Below are 13,975 nucleotides of genomic sequence, written 5' to 3'. Positions count from 1 at the left end.
GGGACCTCAAGCTGAGGTTATATCTCCCGGCAGGCAGTGTCTCCCTGGGGGTCCATGGGGAGAAGCAGAAGGTTAAATGTGTTTCCACCTGGCTCTGCATGAACGACTTAGTAGATCAGGACCTAACAAACGACCCCCCCCCACCCATGTGGAGATTACGGTTCCACCATCGCTCTGCATGATGGCACACAGAGGACTTTTATACTCTGAGCAGCAAATCTGCAGTGGATAACCAGAAGGGAAGTGAAGGAAATGAACAGGAAACTCAATCATTACTTTTTCCCCTCGTCCTCATCAGAACTCAACACTGGCGTCACCATGGAGATGATAGCTGTAGGCCTATTGATCATCTGCGCTGTCTGGTTCCACGCAGGTGAATTCATTTTTTATCTATTAATAGTATTCTGACACTAATAATTAATAATTCAACCTCTACCAAAAGAGGGAAATCAGAAGATGGCTTTGATTAATTGATGAGGCATTTAAAATACTAATCATAATCATATTGATTGCTGGTTGTCCAACTATATCATCTCAATATAATCTTTGGTTTCCCCCACAGAGTCATGTGTGATTAAAAAAATCATGAATAGCATGTTTAAAGGTGCCATGACATGCCACCAGGTGTGGTGTGATTAGCCGTTACAAGCTGTTTTGGAAGTCTGCCCCATATGACATCATATGGGGCAGGAAGTGGGCGTGTTCACTTAGATGTGTGCTGGATAGATCAGTCTATCAGCCTACCCAGTGGACTGTAGCAAACATCTATCCGTCACTTATCTAGGTGGACACGCACACCTGTGATGTGTTAAGGGGCTGATTTCCAAAACGGCTTGTAACGGCTAATCACACCACACCTGGTGGTATGTCATGGCACCTTTAAAACAATTTTAAGTCTCCAGAGAAACTGAAGCCGTTTCTCAATTCACGTTCTCGTGCGTACTTGTGTACTTGCGTTCTCGGTAAACGTCATCAGTGGTAGCCCAAGCACTGCTCCAATTCCAAGTACGCGAGAACGCGAGTACTGTCGTAAAACCTGGAAGTGTTCTCGATGCGTTCTCGATGAGGCCGTTCTACTGAGGATGCATCGGAGGTGACTCGTGTGGACTTGGGACCGTTAAATATCCCAGAATGCATCATCGAGTCCGCTGCTGTTCCAATTGCAGGTGCGTACTCGCGTTCTCGGAAGTCTGTACTTGAAAGTCCGGACTTCCCAAGTACGTACTTGCAAGTCCGCGAGAACGTAGTCCGCGTACTTGGTATTGAGAAACGGCTTGAAAGTCTTGAAAGAGTCAGGAACGGCTCAGTGCGTGAAGAGGAGCACTGAAGCATTTGTGTCGGGTTGCGGAGCAGAACGTTTTTTTTCATTAACCCAACATATATACGTCAATACAATATTAATCAATAGAAAATATACAAGTGAAAATTGTCTGAATGCTATCAACTTGAGACCCTGCTGGTTCAATCTACCAACTGAAACAGTGTTTATCTCTCTGTCTGAACCATCTGTGTGTTCAATGAATCCTGGAGGCTGTTCCATCGATCAATCGCCCCCTCTCCCCATCTCCTTTCCAAAGCCTTTCTGATTCTGAATGCCCCTGGTCTCCATGGAGATTGAATTACGAAGGCTGTTCGGCGACATTTTTAAGAAGATTCTCACAGCTGTTCACAGAAGACCCAAAGCAGCTCATTCATAGATGGAAGTACTGTTTCAGTGTGTGTTTTGTTATGAGCAAGAAAACATCTTAAAAGCATTTGAAGTTTCATGTTTAATGTTTAAAAAGATATGTTTTACATTTAGTCAGCATTTCTGAATTCTTATGTGTTTGGCCAATATGCATTTCCTATGTGTTCCTATTTAAGACGTTGTCACTTTAAGATCACATGATTCGAATTGGCCTATCGCGTGACCCTTCATTCACTCACGTTTCTAACTGGTTCCGCGTTTCATTAAGTCAAGTGAATCTAATGCAATCCAATTGAATCTGTCAACATCTTATGTTTAACGTAGCATCGTTGGTATGTATTCTTTGTATTTTAATTTCCTTTGAAAGTATTCATTATTATTTGGACTCCAGTGTGAAGTTTGGTGACGTTTTTTAAGGTATCTTCTAAAGATCTAGGGTTAGTTAGTCTAGATGTACTACGGCCATACGAACGGCATGTTAATTCACACATGTCATTTTGACAGCACTAATAGTGTTACAATGACCAAAATTAATGTTGTTTACATGTAAATATGATTGTATATTTACATTTGAGTTAAATACAAAACGAAATGCAACATGTTATAGTGGATTGGAAATTAGTTTATTCAAGCTTTATTTATGATATCCATTATTCTTTGTTAATTTATTCAGCCTTTTTATTTCTGTACTTGCAGTTTCACCTTTTCCCTTGCATCCAATAAACCTGTGGAAGTGAGAAATAACCTACAGAGTCCTGGTGTTTGGGAGAGAGTTTAGCTGGCCGTCAGGGTATACCATAGACATACCGAGGACGGAACAGTGAAACAACGGCTATCAAGCAAACAAGATATAGCACAGCAAGTTGGAAGCTAACCGATATGGCATCGTCACACGCATCCAGTGGACGACCAATGGAGCATTCTCTACAGTCAAGTGCTACTGGAACCATGCACGCCAGTGAGTCACAGGCTACAGAGGAGAATTTGCATGGAAATACAGCAGCACAGGAGAACCCACACTGAGCATCGTTAAGGACACGCTCGCAAGTATGGCGTTCAGTGACATCCAGCGCATCATCAGCGGGGTCTGCAGCAGCCAAAGCAAGAGCGAAAGCCGAAGCAGCAAAGGCACGCCTATCCTATGCTGAAGAAGAAGCTAATCTGAGGCTACAACAAGCTAAGTTAGAAGCGTCTTTAGAAATACTCAAACATAAAAAAGAGGCTGCAGCAGCCATTGCTGAAGCAGAGGCACTTGAAGCTGCTGCTGATGTAACCAGTGAGAGACATAGTTGTGACCTGAACATAGACTCTGTTCCTATAGAAGCCTCACAACGCACAAAGGAGTATGTGTTAAATCAAATTAAAGAAAAGGATTCAGAATTCCAGTCACGTGATAACAGTGACATACAAGGTGCGCCGGTCCCTAGCCACAACGTGTCACCTCCACCACTAAAGCCTGAAGCCAGTCCTTTCTATCCGCATCAGAACAATGCTACTCCACATCGTCTCGTCTCACAGCAGCCTCACATCAGTGCACAAGAGGACTTCCACGAGCCAGTCAAAAGGTCGCCTGGAGACGTTCGCCTGCCTCACATCAAGTCCAGCGGTGAGCATGCTACTCCTGCACACCACTTCAGACCACAGAATTACACCCAGCCTCCTCACATAGATGATGGCAGCTCACACATAAATTACTTTGTCAGATATCTAGCCCGCCGTGAGCTCGTAGCTACAGGCTTGCTTCATTTCAATGACAAACCCCAAAACTACAGAGCATGGAAGCGTTCCTTTTTGACTGCCATCAGCGGCCTAAACCTGGAACCGAGTGAGGAGATGGACCTTCTGCTAAAGTGGCTCGGGAAGGAGTCAGCAGAGCATATTGAGCAGATAAGAGCAATACACATCAATCGGCCAGAAGCAGGACTGGCCATGGCATGGGAAAGGCTCGAGCTAACATATGGCTCAGCTGAAGCAATCGAAAATGCTCTGTTCAAACGCATTGACTCCTTTCCAAAAATAATAAACCGAGATGGACCTAAGCTGACAAAGCTGGGTGATCTGCTGATGGAACTGCAGGCTGCTAAAGCTGAAGGAGACTTACCAGGCTTAGCTTTCCTTGACACGGCGAGGGGCGTCAACCCAATTGTACAGAAACTCCCATTTAGTTTCCAGGACAAGTGGGTGATGACCGGGGCAGCCTACAAGCGTCAAAACCAGGTGAACTATCCCCCCTTTGGCTTCTTTGTCGATTTTGTCTGCCAACAGGCTCACATTGCAAACGACCCAAGCTTCAGCCTCATTGGCAACACAGACATAGCCCCCAGGACAGAGAAGACAGCGTGGAAACCGAACAGACAGCGGGAAGTCTCCGTCCACAAGACAGAGGTGTCACCCAGAGCAACATCTGACACGGGTGAGCCTCCAACAAAGTACAACGATAGCGATAAATTGTGTCTGTTGCATAAAAAGCCACACCCTCTCTACAAGTGCCGGGCATTCAGAGAGAAGCCCATTGATGAGCGCAGAACACTCCTCAAAGAAAACAATGTGTGCTTTAAATGTCTGTCTTCCTCATCTCACATAGCAAAGGACTGCAAACTCATTGTCCGGTGTTTTGAATGTAAGAGCCACAGGCACAACACAGCGCTTCACCCAGGACCCGCACCCTGGCAGCAGAAGGCTGATCCTGCTTCTGAGCACGGCGGGGAGGAGGATGAAGCTTCACCGAGGTCCCAGGTCACCAACAAATGCACGAGAGTCTGCGGTGGGGAACTCACAGACCGCTCCTGTTCGAAAATATGCCTGGTCAAAGTGTTTCCAGCTGGCCACAGAGGAAAAGCAGTGAAACTGTATGCGATCATGGATGAGCAGAGCAACAGGTCACTGGTTCGCTCACAGTTCTTTGACATGTTCAACGACCAAAGTTCAAGCGCTCCTTACACACTCAGAACGTGTGCTGGAGTGAAGCAATCAGCAGGCAGAAGGGCCAGTGGCTATGAAGTGGAGTCTCTGGATGGAACTGTTCGCGTCCCTTTGCCAAGCCTCATAGAATGTAACGACATACCGAACAACAGAGAGGAGATTCCAACCCCTGAAGTAGCTCTTCACCATGCTCATCTAAGGTCAGTGGCACACCTCATTCCAGACATTGACCAACAAGCCCCCATTATGCTTCTCTTAGGACGGGACATTATCAGGGTACATAAAGCCCGCAAACAGGTGAATGGCCCTCACAACCTGCCTTATGCACAGAAGTTAGACCTGGGATGGGTCATTGTCGGAAATGTGTGCCTAGGACATGTCCACAGACCGTTGACTATTAGCACGTTCCACACAAACACCACGGAGCTGCAACGGCCCACTCTCTTTGACTTGTGCCCCAACGTGTTCCATGTGAAGGAGAGGTTCAATGACACCCAGGCCCTCAGTGATCCCCCAGCTGCGTATTCTGAGGACCAGCCTTTCTGTGAAACCGACCACCTTGGATGCACAGTGTTCAGGCGGACCAGGGATGACAACCAGGTGGCTCCCTCCATTGAAGATGCAAGGTTCATGGAGATAATGAAGGAAGGACTGCAAAAAGACTCAAACAGTTGGGTGGCGCCATTACCTTTCAAGAGCCCACGCCCACGGCTCCCTGACAACAGGCCCCAGGCGCTGAGACGTCTCATGTCTCTCAAACGTAACTTTGACAAAAAGCCTGAGATGAGAGACCACTTTCTCGCCTTCATGGACATGTTTTGCAACAGTCATGCTGAATTAGCCCCCCCCTCTCAGCCCAGACAGAGAAAGGTGGTACCTACCAACGTTCGGTGTGTACCATCCGAAGAAACCTAAGAAAATACGCGTGGTATTCGATTCAAGTGCCCAATACGACAGCGTATCACTCAACAATGTGCTGTTAACGGGACCTGACCTGAACAACACACTACTGGGAGTGCTGATCCGGTTCAGAAGAGAGGCCATTGCCTTCACAGCTGACATAGAACAGATGTTCTATTGCTTCCTGGTAAGAGAAGAAGACCGTGACTTCTTACGTTTTCTCTGGTTCCAGAACAATGACCCCTCCAAAGCCATCGTGGATTACCGCATGAACGTCCACGTCTTCGGTAATAGCCCTTCACCTGCAGTGGCTATTCATGGTCTACACAAGTCTGTTCAAGACAGCGAGTTCCACGTCAACCCAGATGTGCAGCACTTCGTGTTGCATGACTTCTACGTCGATGATGGGCTGAAATCTCTGCCCACAGTTCAAGCTGCCGTTAGCCTGCTAAAAAGGACACAGGATGTGCTCTCCAAGTCGAATCTGAGGCTCCACAAGATTGCAGCGAACAACAAAGAGGTCATGGACGCCTTTCCATCCAGTGACCACGCGAGTGACCTCAAAGACCTTGACCTCCATGCAGACACGCTGCCGCTACAGCGCAGCCTCGGGATTGACTGGAATCTCAAGACAGACTGTTTCCTTTTTAATGTCTCCAGTGAGACCAAGCCTTACACCCGACGAGGTGTCTTGTCCACAATCAATAGCCTCTACGACCCACTTGGATTCGTCGCGCCTGTCACAGTCCAAGGCAAGGCTATCCTGCGCGAGCTCACGGCGGAGAACGGTGACTGGGACGCGCCCTTACCTCCAGCCATGGAAGATGCCTGGACATCATGGAGAGCCTCTCTGTCCAAGCTCGCTGAGCTTTCTATCCCAAGGCACTACACAGAAGCATCACCGTCAGCAGCGGTAAGAAGAGAACTGTGTGTGTTCTGTGATGCGTCAGTCAAAGCTATCGGTGCTGTATGTTACCTGAAAGTGACAGACAGTAATGGCAACAAGCAGATTGGATTTGTGATGGGCAAAGCCAAGCTAGCTCCCCGCCCTGAACACACAGTGCCAAGGCTTGAACTCTGCGCAGCAGTGCTTGCTGTTGAGTTAGCAGACCTTGTCTCAGCAGAACTAGACTTACAGCTTGACGCCGTAACCTACTACTCAGACAGTAAAGTAGTCCTGGGCTATATTGGCAATGAGACCAGACGCTTTTATGTCTATGTCAGCAACCGGGTGTTGCGCATCCGAAGATCCTCCCGACCAGACCAGTGGTGCTACGTACCTACAGACCTGAACCCTGCAGATCACGCAACACGTTCCGTCCCTGCTGGCCAACTGAAGCACACCAACTGGCTGAGTGGGCCCAAATTTCTCTCTAAGCCAGAGCCCAGCATTTCTGAGAGCACGTATGACCTTGTTGACCCGAGCACAGACCCAGACATCCGTCCTCTGGTGTCTGCCTTAAGCACTACAGCCTCAAACAAGCAGCTGGATTCACAACGCTTTGCTAAGTTCTCTACTTGGAAGTCATTAACTCGTGCAGTGACTCGCCTCATTCATATAGCCTGTCATTTCAAGACAGCTCACAGAGAGAACAGAGCATGCAAGGGCTGGCATTACTGCAAAGCTGAATCTACAGTTGAAGAATCAGAGAAGGCGTCAGCTGTAATCATCCGAGCAGTTCAACAGGAAGTCTACAGCCAAGAGACAAAGTGCATTCAAAAACAAGAAATGATGCCAAAAACAAGCCCTCTCAGAAATCTAGACCCGTTCATTGACACACACGGCCTTCTCAGAGTTGGAGGCCGTCTTCATCATTCAAGTCTCGATCAGGGTGAAAAGACACCCCTGATTATTCCTGGCCAGCATCACATCGCCACTTTACTCATCAGACACCACCACGAGCAAATCCATCATCAAGGCCGTCACTTTACAGAGGGGGCAGTCCGTTCAGCTGGCCTTTGGATAGTCGGAGGGAAGAAAAGGGTAAGCAGCATCATCCACCAATGCATAACATGCAGAAGGCTCAGAGCTCCACTCAGCATCCAGAAAATGGCTAACCTGCCAGCCGATCGTCTGTCAACTGATCCTCCATTCTCCAGCGTGGGTCTGGATGTGTTCGGCCCATGGAACGTCTCCTCACGCAAGACCAGAGGTGGTTTCGCTCAAAGTAAAAGGTTGGCAGTGATCTTTACGTGCATGAGCATACGAGCTGTGCACATAGAAGTCATAGAATCCCTTGACACCTCTAGCTTCATCAACGCGCTACGGCGCTTCCTTTCAGTGCGCGGGCCGGTCAAACACATTCGCTCAGACCGCGGCACGAACTTCATTGGCGCCTGTAAAGAATTGAAGATAGCCTCAAACATTAACAGCACTGCGGTAAAGACTTACCTTTCAGACAAGGGCTGCACCTGGTCTTTTAATCCCCCACATGCTTCCCATTGTGGTGGATCATGGGAGAGAATGATAGGGCTGGCGAGGAGGATCTTAGACGCAATGTTCCTCCAGCTGAAAGACAAGCTCACCCACGAAGTGCTGGTGACTTTCATGGCAGAAGTCGCAGCGATCATCAACGCCAGGCCACTTCTTCCAGTAAGCATGGACCCTGATGACTCGTTCATACTCATGCCAGCTGCTCTTCTCACACAAAAGATAAACATTGTCCCTGCTCCTGCGGGTGAGTTTGGAGTTGCAGACCTCTACAAGGCCCAGTGGCGACAGGTTCAGCACCTGTCCAACACCTTCTGGGACCGCTGGAGGAAGCAATTCCTCCCAACACTGCAGGCCCGCAAGAAATGGCAGTCCACTCAGCCAAACATCCAGCCTGGAAGCGTTGTTCTCCTTAAGAACAGCCAAGTACCAAGGAACGACTGGACTGATTGCACAGGCCTTCCCTAGCAAAGATGGAAAAGTGCGCCAGGTTGAGGTGAAGGTCATCAAACCAGGCGGGACTAGCCTCTTTCTCAGGCCAGTCAATGAAGTGGTTTTTCTTCTACCTCCGGAGGCACAGTAAACAGACTGTTTAAGACAAAAAGATGTGTTGTGCATGGACTTTGGGGTGACGTGTATCCACGTCAGGCGGGGAGTGTTTTGTTATGAGCAAGAAAACATCTTAAAAGCATTTGAAGTTTCATGTTTAATGTTTAAAAAGATATGTTTTACATTTGGTCAGCATTTCTGAATTCTTATGTGTTTGGGCAATATGCATTTCCTATGTGTTCCTATTTAAGACGTTGTCACTTTAAGATCACATGATTCGAATTGGCCTATCGCGTGACCCTTCATTCACTCACATTTCTAACTGGTTCCGCATTTCATTAAGTCAAGTGAATCTAATGCAATCCAATTGAATCTGTCAACATCTTATGTTTAACGTAGCATCGTTGGTATGTATTCTTTGTATTTTAATTTCCTTTGAAAGTATTCATTATTATTTTGACTCCAGTGTGAAGTTTGGTGACGTATTTTAAGGTATCTTCTAAAGATCTAGGGTTAGTTAGTCTAGATGTACTACGGCCATACGAACGGCATGTTAATTCACACATGTCATTTTGACAGCACTAATAGTGTTACAATGACCAAAATTAATGTTTACATGTAAATATGATTGTATATTTACATTTGAGTTAAATACAAAACTAAATGCAACATGTTATAGTGGATTGGAAATTAGTTTATTCAAGCTTTATTTATGATATCCATTATTCTTTGTTAATTTATTCAGCCTTTTTATTTCTGTACTTGCAGTTTCACCTTTTCCCTTGCATCCAATAAACCTGTGGAAGTGAGAAATAACCTACAGAGTCCTGGTGTTTGGGAGAGAGTTTAGCTGGCCGTCAGGGTATACCATAGACATACCGAGGACGGAACAGTGTGTGTAGAGGAGATAATTAAAGTAATTATTATTGTAGGAGCCATGAAGGTATTTATTAATGGAAATAGATAATTTTGTGGTTTATGTTTGGGTTATTTTGGTTGTTATATTTCGTAACTTTTATTGTTTATTTTGATATCACAGTAATTGGGTAACAATCATAGGGGCGGTAACATCTAGTTAATATAATCACAGGTGCGCTGGTGCGGGCGGAAGTAATTAAGAAAGAGAGGGTGAGTTACTGGGAGGCCGTATTTTTTGTTGACCGCTGTTCTTGCTTAGGTCGCTGTTTTTGCTTAGATCGCTGTTTTTGCCTGGATCGCTGTGATCGATATTCTTCATACTTTGAACACGTTATGATAAGTTGTCATACTTCTACAATAAAAACCGGTAAACGGAATCTCTGATCTCAGTGGATATTTTGTTTAGTACAGCGCGTCGGACAATCAGCTTACACCCTACACCCAGCCTCTCAGCGACTGCTTAGTTTTGGATACTAGTCACTACATTTTGTCAACAAAAAACGGCATTAGGAAAGCAACTCCGGACGGATCAAGGATCAATGGGAAAAAGGATCATCGGAGATAAAGGAAGGAGGAAGGCACTGACTTTGAATCATTAGGCTACAACCTCGGGAGACGCACTCAAGAGCCAGGTAGGCTTGCTGGTGTATGCGCATCACGCTGTGTACTAATTGGAAGGAATGCGGATTGCATAACCGTATGCTGATGCTCGTCCATTGGGGACATTTTTTTGAATGAACACCGGTTTGGGAGAGTTGGTCACACCGATCGCTGGCATTGATTGTGTGGATCCGTCAGATGACGAATCTCCGCCTGTCTCTTTGAAATTGCCGCTGCTCTGCTAATGTGCGAGACGTTTTTTTGAATTTGTTGACGTGTCTGGATGCACAAATGTATTAAACGAACTGGAAAGAAGAAAATGAGTCAAGAGTGTTGTTGCTTCAAGTTCTGAAATGGAGAGGGAAAAGGCAATCTAAGCTCACTGCATAGGCTTTGTACAGCAAATTTGAAAAGCTTCTAAGTGAAAGGAAAATAAGTGTGAATAAAATTAAAAGGTTCATACCACAAATGAAATCATTCATGAAGAAAAAGGAAAATGTTTCACAGGTACAATCTCTTTTGGAGAGTTTAACTGAACAGTGTGGAAATGCCACCATGTCACATAACATGCTGATTCCTTTACTCCCTGAGGAGGAACAGAGGAAACATAATGAATGGTTTTCTAGTATTATGGTCTACAGCAACACATTTCAAAGGGACGTTGAGCAGTGGTTGAATGAACCAGAGAAACTACTTGTGTTACATGATCAAGATTCTGGTGAAATGAATGAACAGGTATTTCTTCCAGCACCTGAAGAAACACAGCTACAGGCTGCTTCCATAATTAATACAGATGATCTGCAAGACAATGTAAAACCAAATGACAGTGTGTCAAATGTGGGAAGCAGAGTGTCTAAATCACAAAACTCTGCTACAGGAAGAGAGTCTGTTGCTTCCAGTATTTCTTCTGCACGTCTCAGAGCAGAGGCTGACTTGGCAGCTTTAAGGATGAGACAAAAATTATTAAAAGACAAACATGAACTGGAAGAGGAGGAGGAACGGATACGTAAAAAGAAGGAGCAACTTAAATTGGATGAGGAAATTGCAGCAAACATGGCTAAACTGAATGTGCTCAAGTTTCGGAGCATCTTAAGTGGGAAAACCTCTGTATCAAAGCGCTCGGATGGAATGAACTCCTATCTGGCAAAAGGACAAGGGAAAACACAGACCCTCAGTGCGAAAGCAAAGTCATTTGCACCACAAAGCTCACAACATGAATACAACTATATTCATCTGGATGCAGGATCAAGACCTAAGGAGAAAAATCCATCTCAGTTAATTCATTCATATGAACCCAACCTATATGCAGTGAATCACAGTACTCAAGAAGGGATGCAAATGCAAGATGGAAATGGCTTAAATGTAAATATTGGTCCAAATGAAGATCAAAGCAATATGTTTGGAATTATGAGCAAACAAAATGAAATAACATCACTGTTGGTATAGCAGCAATGCCTTTCATCTTTGCCTAGGAGGGAGATACCAATTTTTGATGGTGATCCATTAAAATTTCATGCATTTGTGAAGGACTTCGAAAACGGTGTAGAGAGGAACACTGCAAATCACAGTGACAGACTGTATTTCTTGGAACAGCACACAAGGGGTCACCCCAAAGAACTGATCGGAAGCTGCCAGCATATGGAGCCTGAGAGAGGATATGCTAAGGCAAAAGCGTTATTAAAGGAGCAGTTTGGAAATGAGCAAAGGATTTCATACGCATATATGGAAAAAGCTCTTTCATGGCCGTCAATCAAGAATGAGGATGTAAAGGCTCTTCGAGATTACAGCCTTTTTCTCAGAGGTTGCTGTAACGTCATGGAAGAGGTGCAATATCTGCATGAATTGAACATCCCGGCTAACATGCTAACCATCATAAAAAAATTGCCATACAAATTCCGGGACAAGTGGCGTTCTGCAGCCTGTGAACTACAGGAAAGGCACAGTCGGAGAGCTACACTCATTGACATCACAAACTTCATAGAGAGACAAGTACGGATTCTAACTGACCCAGTGTTTGGAAACATACAGGACGCACCATCACTGATGACTAATAGAGGAGTGAACAAGGCTAATCCACAAACTCGTTCTGCAATTAAGGGAACCAGCTTTGCCACCACTGTAGCCCCTGCGATAAACAGAACTCAGCCTGGAACTAAAGGAAAAGAGCATATCGAGTCTGCTAGGAGGACATGCATCTGTTGTGGAGAAGGACATGCTTTGGATTCGTGTCCACAGTTGGGGAAGAAGACACACAAAGAAAAGATAGGCTTCTTAAGAGAGAAGAGTGTCTGTTTTGGCTGTTTGTGTATTGGACACATCAGCAAAGTTTGCAGAAAATGGATTTCCTGTACAAAATGTGGTCTCAAACATCCAACTGTTCTTCACATTCCTCAAAAAGAAAAGGACAAAGACTCAGACCAAGCTGAGAGGAAATCAGAGGTGTCCGTCGACAGCGCTCTGATGTCAAGTGGGCTTACAGGGGCTGGTGATCACAACTGCAAACTTCCTATAGTTCCAGTGCAAGTTAAGTCCAAGAAGGGCAGTAAGATTGTCACCACCTATGCTTTCTTGGACCCAGGAAGTACTGCAGTATTCTGTACAGAAGCTTTAAGAGAAAAACTCAATGTTGCAGGAAAGAAAGTCCACATTCTCCTACGGACGATGGGCCAAGAGAAAGTAGTGAGCAGCCACATGGTGCCAGGACTGGAAGTGGCTGGCTTGACTGGGGAGCATTTCTGTGAGCTGCCCAAGGCTTACACTCAAGCACACATGCCTGTTCACAAGGGAAACATTCCAAAACAGAGTGATATTCAGAAATGGCCTTATTTGAAGCATGTTCATTTGCCTGAGATTGATGCAGGGATTGAGCTGTTGATTGGGACAAATGTCGCTAAAGCCTTGGAACCCTTGCAAGTGATTCGCAGTGTTGGAGATGGACCCTATGCAATCAGGACAATGCTGGGCTGGACGGTGAATGGGCCGCTGAGAGAAGACAATGATGATGCAGTGGACGGTGAGCAGCCAGAGTTAACAGTGAACAGAGTGTCAGTTGTGACTTTGGATGAACTTTGGCAGCAGCAGTTTAAGACAGACTTCCCTGAATGCAGCTTGGAGGAACGGCCAGGCATGTCAAGAGAAGAACAAAAGTTCATGAAGCTGGTTGCAAATTCAGCAAAGCAGGTCAGTGGTCATTATCCGATCAACCTGCCATTGAGGAATAAGGACGTTAGTATGCCAAATAATAGGAAAATCATTGAGCAACGTGCCTTACACCTGAAGAAGAGGCTTCAGAAGGATTCCTCATTTCATGCTGACTACAAGGCCTCCATGAATGATCTTGTTGTCAAAGGCTATGCTGAAAGGGTGCCTGAAGAGGATTTGGAACGTAGTGATGGCAGGGTTTGGTACATCCCGCACCAAGGTGTTTACCATCCTACAAAGAAGAAGATCAGGGTTGTTTTTGACTGTGGAGCAAGTTTCCAAGGAACATCACTTAATGCTCAACTCTTACAGGGCCCAGATCTTACAAGTTCGCTGATTGGAGTGATGAGCAGGTTCAGGAAAGAACCAGTGGTTATCATGGCGGACGTCGAAGCAATGTTTCACCAGGTCCGGGTACCACCAGAGGACGCTGACTTATTGAGGTTCCTCTGGTGGCCTGCTGGAGATTTAAGTCAAGATCATGTGGACTTCAGGATGCTGGTGCATCTCTTTGGGGCAACGTCCTCTCCCAGCTGCGCCAATTTTGCCCTCAGGAAATGTGCAGAGGACAACAAAGGACAGTTCAGCCAGGAAGCAATGGATAAGGTTCTACATAGCTTTTATGTAGATGATTGCCTAGTGTCTGTGGCTTCAGAGGAGAAAGCTGTGTCTCTTTATCATGAGCTCATCGTGATCTGTGCTAAAGGGGGGTTCCGACTCACAAAGTGGATAAGCAACAGGCGTGATGTTCTAACTGCAATACCTGA

This window comes from Micromesistius poutassou (assembly GCF_964030765.1).
Source record: "Micromesistius poutassou genome assembly, chromosome: 11".
Taxonomy (NCBI): domain Eukaryota; kingdom Metazoa; phylum Chordata; class Actinopteri; order Gadiformes; family Gadidae; genus Micromesistius; species Micromesistius poutassou.
Note: the sequence above shows the minus strand (reverse complement) of the source record.